This window comes from Capra hircus, chromosome 5, assembly GCF_001704415.2.
Source record: "Capra hircus breed San Clemente chromosome 5, ASM170441v1, whole genome shotgun sequence".
Taxonomy (NCBI): Eukaryota; Metazoa; Chordata; class Mammalia; order Artiodactyla; family Bovidae; genus Capra; species Capra hircus.
Genome location: NC_030812.1, coordinates 113,499,367 through 113,499,781, shown reverse-complemented (window position 1 = coordinate 113,499,781; position 415 = coordinate 113,499,367).

The window sequence follows — 415 nt, the reverse complement described above, 5'->3', positions numbered from 1 at the left end:
CCTCGTGTCCAGCCTGTGCTGACGGGGGTGGGGGCAGTTGGGGGGCCCCCCACCCTGCCATGGTCCCCTCTGGATATCAGGGCGGTAAGAGCGAGCCCACTGACCCCCGCCCCTGGGGTGAAGGTCTTGGCCTGGGTTGGGTGGGCTGGGTCACCGGGACTCAATATTCCAAGGGCTGAGTGTCCCTTGCTGTGGGTCCCGCCACCTTTTGGAATCTCTTTGCAGCTGAAGTGAGAGGGAGGGTGCGGGAGGAGAGAAGTGGGAAGAGGTTTGGCCACACCTGGGGTCCAGGGCGTTCGGGCTCAGTCTGGGAAGGTCCCTTTCAGCAAGGCAGATGGTGGTGTAGAGTCTGAGCTGCTGACTTTCCTTTGCCTCTGTGAATTCCAGAGCCCATCTAACTGATGCCTTGTGGGAG